Below are 8,302 nucleotides of genomic sequence, written 5' to 3'. Positions count from 1 at the left end.
GCACGGTTATCGGGCACTTGACGAGGAGGAGGAGGAGGATGGGGGCTGCAGGCACATTCCTGGCAGCAAGTTGGCCTGCCAAGTGAGCCACTTGCTGCTGAGCTGTTGATTAGCCGCTTGTAGCTGCTCTAACTGCTGTACCTGCTGCTGGTCCATCTTTGGTGGAAGATGTTTTAGTCAGGTCTTGGACAAAATGTTCTGTTTCCTTCCCCAATACTCCCAGCAAAGAGTCCGTCAGAGGCCTTCCTTTTTTCCTTTATTTACATAGATACATGTCCTGGCCACGCCTACCCAGGGCCTGCCAAGTTTCTGGAGATAACGAGGAAATTATAGATAAGGCCAGAATTACTCAAATATATTCTTCCTCCATGAAATAGTTAGCTCGCAAATTCATTGCTTTGTCCAAGACAAAAAACCAGGAAGTCCCGCCTCCTATTTATAGTCTCTGCAGATGTCACTGCATGACAATTATGACTTGGCTTTGTCCCAACTCTTCCGCTGCTGCGCACGCCGATCAAGTCTTCGTAATCTTGCGTCACTCCAAAACTGTTCTTGGGGCGTTGCCAAATCAGAAGAAGGCCCGGGAGAATCAGGCCTTGCCGGCCCCTCCTCCTCCCTTTGAGTGGGTGCCAGGGAGGGAGAGGGCTCAAGAGAAGCAGGGCTTGCCAGGTCTTCTCCCTCATTTTCTGAATCATCCGAGTCCAGGAGTCTGGGTCCAGGAACCTGGGTCACAACAGCAGGAGACAGGTCGTGTGTAACAGCAGCTCTTTATTGTATGGTGTGAACCCAGCAAATAAACCACAGGAGAAGCTCTCATTATATACTGTTCTAGTTGAGGCACCAGCCAACCAACAACGTGCATTTTCCCTCCAAAAGTCAAATACATTACAATCTCTCTCACTCTTCTCGGAATTTGCTTCAGAATCACAATTTTCTTAACTTTGTATTTCAGTGTTTTATCTCTTGCGGCCTGAAGTATTTGTGCTTTAATCGATTTTTTAGTAAATCGTATGTGGACTTCTCTTGGTAGTTTATTCCTTGTAGCATATCTTGTGTATACTCAAAATATAAAAACATGGAACGCTTCATGAATTTGTGTGTCATCCTTGTGCAGGGGCCATGCTAATCTTCTCTGTATTGTTCCAATTTTAGTATATGTGCTGCCGAAGCGAGCAAGGTTAACAATTCTTAATGCCTTTTTGGCAATGCTGTTACAGTGAACTCTGGGGCTTAGGTTGTTTGAGATGAGTACTCCTAGGTCCTTGACAGAGTGAGGGTTGTCTACAAGGTCGTTTCCACCCAATTTGCATTTGGTGTTCTGATTTTTATTGCCAATAGAATAGAATAGAATAGAATAGAATAGAATAGAATAGAATAGAATAGAATAGAATAGAATAGAATAGAATAGAATAGAATAGAATTTTTATTGGCCAAATATGATTGGACACACAAGGAATTTGTCTTGGTGCATATGCTCTCAGTGTACATAAAAGAAAAAATACGTTCATCAAGGTACAACATTTACAACACAATTGATGGTCAATATATCAATATAAATCATAAGGATTGCCAGCAACAAAGTTACAATCATACAGTCATAAGTGGAAAGAGATTGGTGATGGGAACTATGAGAAGATTAATAGTAGTGCAGATTTAGTTAATAGTTTGACAGTGTTGAGGGAATTATTTGTTTAGCAGTGTGATGGCCTTCGGGGAAAAACTGTTCTTGTGTCTAGTTGTTCTGTTGTGCAGTGCTCTATAGCGTCATTTTGAGGGTAGGAGTTGAAACAGTTTATGTCCAGGATGTGAGGGATCTGTAAATATTTTCACGGCCCTCTTCTTGATTCGTGCAGTATACAGGTCCTCAATGGAAGGCAGGTTGGTAGCAATTATTTTTTCTGCAGTTCTAATTATCCTCTGAAGTCTGTGTCTTTCTTGTTGGGTTGCAGAACCGAACCAGACAGTTATAGAGGTGCAAATGACAGACTCAATAATTCCTCTGTAGAACTGAATCAGCAGCTCCTTGGGCAGTTTGAGCTTACTGAGTTGGCACAGAAAGAACATTCTTTGTTGTCCTTTTTTGATGATGTTTTTGATGTTAGCTGTCCATTTTAGATCTTGCGATATGATAGAACCTAGAAATTTGAAGGTTTCTACTGTTGATACTGCGTTGTCTAGTATTGTGAGAGGTGGAAGTATGGAAGGGTTTCTCCTAAAGTCTACCACCAGTTCTACGGTTTTGAGTGTGTTCAGTTCCAGATTGTTTTGGTTGCACCACAAGGCTAGTCGTTCGACCTCTCGTCTATATGCGGATTCGTCATTGTCTCGAATGAGACCGATGTATAGGACAGAGCATTTATTAATTGAGATTTGGAGTTGCCAAATACACGACCATTCTGACACATGGTCAAGGTTGATTTGAAGGGCAGCAGCATTGTCAGTGGTGTTAAATATTTTTATATCATCAATGAAGAGGACACAGCTGCTTTTAATTCCCCCGGAGCCATGGAGTACCAAAAAAACCAAACGATGAAAGCGGCGAAAGAGAGGTAAACGGGCTAGCAATAAAACTCCTCTACCTTCAATTTTCCTAACAAATGTACATTCACTTGCAAATAAGATGGATGAAATACTCCTCTTAAACAAATACAATTTTGATTTTCACAATTCAGCAGTCCCATGCTTCTCTGAAACCTGGTTAAATGAATCAATTGAAGATAGCAGCCTGCAAATTCCAGGGTTTCAGATTGAACGATCAGACAGAATTACAGAAACATCTGGTAAAAAGAACGGAGGAGGCTTATGCCTATATATTAACAGCAACTGGTGTCAAGATTTAACTGTAATTTACAAATTCTGTGACGACAATTTAGAGACTAATTATCAACTGCAAACCATACTATTTGCCTCGTGAATTTTCCTCATTTCTTCTAATTTATGTCCCACCACAAGCCTGTGTAAACAAGGCATTACGAACTCTAGCTGACCAAATCATGGAGGCTGACGCCAAATACCCTGATTCACTGGCCATTATTTTGGGAGATCTAAACAAGGCAAACTTAAGGAAAGAGCTACCAAAATACTTTCAGCATGTTAATTGTCCCACTAGAGGCAAGAATACTTTAGACCATTGCTACACAACACTAAAAGATGCTTATCGGTCTTTACCACAAGCAGCTGTAGGACACTCTAATCATTGCATGATTCACCTTGTACCTGCTTACAGGCAAAGACTTAAAACCACATAACCAACAATTAAATCAGTGAAGACCTGGACGGAGGAGGCAAAATTAGAGCTACAGGCCTGCTTTGATTGCACTAATTGGAATATTTTTGAACATACCTCTGCAGACCTGGATGAACTCACAGATACAGTGAGGTTACACGACAGGAGGTTATACGAGGCTGGCTACAGGGAATTGTCAATGCTTCCTTGATGGAGGGTGTCTTCCCTACCGCCTTGAAAGAGGCAGTGGTGAGGCCCCTCCTCAAGAAGCCCTCCCTGGACCCAGCTGTTTTGGGCAACTACCATCCAGTCTCCAACCTTTGTTTTGTGGCGAAGGTTGTTGAGAGTGTGGTGGCACATCAGCTCCCCCAGTACCTGGATGAAACTGTCTATCTTGGCCCGTTCCAGTCTGGCTTCAGGCCTGGGTACAGCACAGAGACGACTTTGGTCGCGTTGGTAGATGATCTCTGGAGGGCTCGGGACAGGAGTTGTTCCTCTGCCCTGGTCCTATTAGATCTCTCAGCTGCTTTTGATACTATCGACCATGGTATCTTGCTGCGACGGCTGGGGGGTTTAGGAGTGGGGGCACCGTTCTTCGGTGGTTCTTCTCCTATCTGTCTGACCGGTCGCAGACGGTGTTGGCAGGAGGGCAGAGATCGGCCACGAGGCACCTCATGTGTGGGGTGCCGCAGGGGTCGGTTCTCTCACCTCTTCTGTTCAACATCTATATGAAGCCGCTGGGTGAGATCATTCATGGTTTTGGGGTGCAATGCCATCTGTATGCTGATGGTACTCAGCTGTTCATTTCTACCCCTAACCACCCCAATGAAGCCGTCGAAGTGATGTCCCAGTGTCTGGAGGCCGTGCGGGTCTGGATGGGGAAGAACAGGCTTTGACTCAACCCTTCCAAGACTGAGTGGCTGTGGATGCCGGCATCCCAGTACAGCCAGTCGATTTCATCGCTGACTGTTGGGGGCAAGTCATTGGCCCCTATGGAGAGGGTTCACAACTTAGGCATCCTCCTGGATGTACGGTTGTCCTTAGAAGAGCATATGATGACCGTTGCCAGGGGAGCTTTTTATCAGGTTCACCTGATACGCCAGTTGCGTCCCTTCCTAGACTGGGATTCCTTATGCACGGTCACTCACGCCCTCGTCACTTCCTGCCTGGACTACTGTAACACTCTCTACATGGGGCTCCCCTTGAAGAGCACCCGGAGACTCTAGCTGGTCCAGAATGCGGCTGCGCGGGTAACAGAGGGAGCAAATCGAGGCTCCCATATAACACCTCTCCTGCGCAAGCTGCACTGGCTTCCGGTGGTCTTCCGAGTGCAATTCAAGGTGTTGGTTATCACCTTTAAAGCGCTCCATGGCATAGGGCTGGGTTATTTACGGGACCGCCTGCTGCCACCAACAGCCTCCCATCTACCTGTGTGCTCCCATAGGGAGGGCCTCCTCGGGGTGCCGTCAGTCAAAGAATGTCGACTGGTGACCCCCAGGGGGAGGGCCTTCTCTGTGGGGGCACCTGCCCTCTGGAATGAGCTCCCTCCACTACCCCCATCTCAGACACACCAACAACAGCCAAGCCTCCTACAACTGACCCCATCCCACTGGGTTCACAACCCCTAGTGATCACAGAAAAGGAAGTGCAGGACCTATTTCACAGACAAAAGCCAGGAAAAGCTGCAGGCCCAGCCAAGATAATTCCTTCTTGCTTAAAAGTCTGTGCTAACCAATTGGCCCCCATCTTCACCCATATCTTCAATAAATCACTAGAGATGCATCCCGTGGATGGCTCAACAGACTAAGACAGTCTGTTATTAATACTGTGCAATTAACAGACCAGTTGCTTTAACATTTGTAGTCATGAAAACCTTTGAAAGGCTAGTGCTTTCCTACTTGAAAACCATCACAGATCCGCTGTTAGACCCCTTGCAATTTGCATACCGAGCAAATAGATCAACAGATGATGCTGTTAATATGGCTCTGCACTACATCCTACAACATCTTGAGTCTCAAAGACCTATGCAAGGGTCCTTTTGTAGACTTTAGTTCAGCATTCAATACCATCATTCCAGACACTCTTCTAACTAAGCTAAACCAGCTACAGGTACGGAACAGACTTGTAAGTGGATCACAAGCTTCTAACAAACAGGAAGCAGCAGGTGAAGCTAAGCAGGATCACATCAGATACCTGTACAATTAGCACAGGGCCCCCCAAGGCTGTGTGCTCTCCCCACTTCTCTTCTCTCTGTATACCAATGACTGCATCTCCAACGATCCATCTGTTAAACTACTGAAGTTTGCAGATGACACAACAGTGATTGGTCTCATTCGAGACAATGACAAATCCACATATAGACGAGAGGTCGAACGACTAGCCTTGTGGTGCGACCAAAACAATCTGGAACTGAACACACTCAAAACTGAAGAAATGGTGGTAGACTTTAGGAGAAACCCTTCCATACTTCCATCTCTCACAATACTAGACAACACAGTATCAACAGTAGAAACCTTCAAATTTCTAGGTTCTATCATATCGCAAGATCTAAAATGGACAGCTAACATCAAAAACATCATCAAAAAAGGACAACAAAGAATGTTCTTTCTGCGCCAACTCAGAAAACTCAAACTGCCCAAGGAGCTGCTGATCCAGTTCTACAGAGGAATTATTGAGTCTGTCATTTGCACCTCTATAACTGTCTGGTTTGGTTCTGCAACCCAACAAGAAAGACACAGAGGATAATGAGAACTGCAGAAAAAATAATTGCTACCAACCTGCCTTCCACTGAGGACCTGTATACTGCATGAATCAAGAAGAGGGCCGTGAAAATATTTACACATCCTGGACATAAACTGTTTCAACTCTTACCCTCAAAATGACGCTATAGAGCACTGTACAACAGAACAACTAGACACAAGAACAGTTTTTCCCCGAAGGCCATCACACTGCTAAACAAATAATTCCCTCAACACTGTCAAACTATTTACTAAATCTGCACTACTATTAATCTTCTCATCGTTCCTATCATCTCTTTCCATTTATGACTGTGACTGTAACTTTGTTCTGGTAATCCTTATGATTTATATTGATATTGATTGTTCCTGATTGCTTATTTGTACCCTATGATTATCATTAAGTTTTGTATCGTTAAGTGTTAATTTTGTACCCTATGACCATCATTTGTGTTATAAATATTGTACCTCGATGAAGGTATCTTTTCTTTTATGCACCGAGAGCATATGCACCAAGACAAATTCCTTGTGTGTCCAATCACACTTGGCCAATAAAAATTCTATTCTATTCTATTCTATTCTATTCTATTCTATTCTATTCTATTCTAATATGATTTCATAGGTTGTTGATGTTAACTGAATGAATTACCACACCAAGCAAGAAGAGAACCTTCTAAATTCCAATAATAAACTTAAAGACTCAAGATCCATCCCACCACTAAAGATTCTAACAACAAAGAATGCAATGTGAAACAGTCAAAGCAAACCTCTTCAACATTTTCTTTGGCTCAGTTTTTGTTAACTCCGATAACACATATCCAACATTCCACAAACGAACCAGCAATGACTATGATGATTTAACTCATATAGATTTCACAGAAGACAACATTGGAAAGCTCTTCACAACTTAAAACCATCGCTTTCTACTGGACCCGATGGACTATGTGCATATTTCTTAAAAAAACTTTCCATTAATATAGTAGAACCCCTAAGTATTTTCTTTGATAAAGCTTTCACTACCAGTTCTCTTCCCAAACTTTGGTCACTAGCCACAGTCATCCCATCTTCAAAAAGGAGACCCCAGCTTAGTAAAACTACAGACCGATCTCCCTTTGCTGCGTCACCTGCAAAGTCATGGAATCTATCATCAACCAATCCACTACCTCACACTTAGAAATTAACAACCTACTCTCCAACAAACAATTTGGTTTCAGGAAAAAGTTATCATGTAACACAACTTCTCCACTGCAAAACATATGGACTTCAAATCTAGATCAAGGCAAATCAATAGATGCAATCTACATAGACTTCTGCAAAGCTTTTGACTCAGTAGTACGATAAACTTCTCCTTAAAACTAACATCCTATGGCATCTCAGGACCCCTCCACAAATGGATATCTGCTTTTCTGTCTAACAGACAACAAGTGGTCAAAATTGGCAATGCTTTATCAAATCCTATTCCTGTCAAGAGTGGCGTTCCTCAAGGCAGCGTCCTTGGACCAACACTCTTTATACTATACATTAATGATCTTTGTGACCATATCTCAAGTAATTGTGTTCTCTTTGCTGAGATGTCAAACTATTTAACACCACAGACAATACTTCTATCATTCAAAACGACCTTGACCATCTAACCGCTTGGTCTAAAATTGGCAGCTCAAATTTCAACCAGCAAATGCTCAGTCTTACATATAGGAAAAAGAACCAAAACTAAGTACATACTAGATGGACATTACCTTACAGATGACCCCATCCCATTAAAGACCTTGGAGTTTTCATGTCAAATGATCTAAGTGCCAAAGCCCACTGCAACTACATAGCAAAAAGCTCTAAGAGTTGTAAACCTAATTTTGCGTAGCTTCTTTTCCAAAAACACCACACTACTAACCAGAGCATATAAAACATTTGCTAGACCAATTCTAGAATACAGCTCACCTGTTTGGAACCCTCACCACATCTCTGACATCCATACAATTGAACGTGTCCAGAAATATTTTACAAGAAGAGTTCTCCAGTCCTCTGAAAACAACAAAATACCTTATCCCACCAGACTTGAAATCCTAGGCTTAGAAAACTTGGAACTCCGTCGCCTTCGACAAGACCTAAGCTTAACTCACAGAATCATCTATTGTAATGTCCTTCCTGTCAAAGACTACTTCAGCTTTAATTGCAATAATACAAGGGCAACCAATAGATTTAAACTTAATGTTAACCGCTTTAATCTAGATTGCAGAAAATATGACCTCTGCAACAGAATCATCAGTGCTTGGAATACTTTACCTGACTCTGTGGTCTCTTCCCAGAATCCTAAAAGCTTTAACCAAAAACTTTCTACTATTGA

At 42.8% G+C, this 8,302-nt stretch overlaps 1 non-coding gene across 1 annotated transcript; it reads right to left on the bottom strand.

Moving 5' to 3' along the window:
• Positions 1-1,069: 1,069 nt before the first annotated feature.
• On the bottom strand, positions 1,070-1,176 carry LOC131189437 (U6 spliceosomal RNA). Its single transcript, XR_009153042.1, has one exon. It is a non-coding gene; the product is annotated as a U6 spliceosomal RNA (small nuclear RNA).
• Between the last annotated feature and the right edge of the window lie 7,126 nt (positions 1,177-8,302).

The sequence above is a fragment of the Ahaetulla prasina genome, chromosome 1 (genome assembly GCF_028640845.1).
Source record: "Ahaetulla prasina isolate Xishuangbanna chromosome 1, ASM2864084v1, whole genome shotgun sequence".
Lineage (NCBI taxonomy): Eukaryota > Metazoa > Chordata > Lepidosauria > Squamata > Colubridae > Ahaetulla > Ahaetulla prasina.
Note: the sequence above shows the minus strand (reverse complement) of the source record. Positions and strands in the feature narration are given on the sequence as shown.